This window comes from Seriola dumerili, unplaced genomic scaffold (genome assembly GCF_002260705.1).
Source record: "Seriola dumerili isolate Sdu_G_001 unplaced genomic scaffold, Sdu_1.0 BDQW01000116.1, whole genome shotgun sequence".
Classification (NCBI taxonomy): Eukaryota; Metazoa; Chordata; class Actinopteri; order Carangiformes; family Carangidae; genus Seriola; species Seriola dumerili.
This window is the reverse complement of record NW_019174371.1, coordinates 2,639,063-2,639,668: the sequence shown is the minus strand read 5'-3', so window position 1 is coordinate 2,639,668 and position 606 is coordinate 2,639,063. Positions and strand designations below refer to the sequence as shown.

The 606-nt window shown below is 39.4% G+C and overlaps 1 non-coding gene across 1 annotated transcript; it reads left to right on the top strand.

Annotated features, from left to right (window-relative positions):
- The first annotated feature begins 287 nt into the window (after positions 1-287).
- On the top strand, positions 288-360 carry trnak-cuu. The gene has a single exon. It is a non-coding gene; the product is annotated as a tRNA-Lys (tRNA).
- The last annotated feature ends 246 nt before the right edge of the window (positions 361-606 follow it).

Below are 606 nucleotides of genomic sequence, written 5' to 3'. Positions count from 1 at the left end.
TTTGAATCCAACTTTGGGCGATAAACTAGTTGAAGTTGTGGACAATGTAACCAAGTGATGAAATTTATTTAACAAAAGTGACATTTTGTATTTTTCACTATATGTTACATTGATCTTCATGGTTTTTTCATCTGCCTGTAAACTCCAGCCATCAGTTTCTGAGATTCTTTTCTCTTCCAAATTATGGATAATCTCCTGTAGATTTCCCAATTAAAGCATAGCTTTGTGTCCTGAAATACGTGTTTTATAAGCAATGTTTTGACATGATGTATTATTGTGGCTCGCAGGCCCGGCTAGCTCAGTCGGTAGAGCATGAGACTCTTAATCTCAGGGTCGTGGGTTCGAGCCCCACGTTGGGCGATATAGGTTTTAAAAAGGAAGCACAAGAGTGGCAAACAAGCTGCAAAGGAACTTCATTTCTGAGAGGCTAGATGTGAGTACAGGAACTCAAATGGCCCTCTAGGAATGGATATGCTCCATCACGATGAACATGCTATGCTGCATAGCTCAACTACCGCAGTTGGTTGAATGTTAGTGCAATAAATAGACAAGTGCAATTTAATCTCCATATGCATTGTGTTGGTAATTGCTGAAAATTGTCAAAGG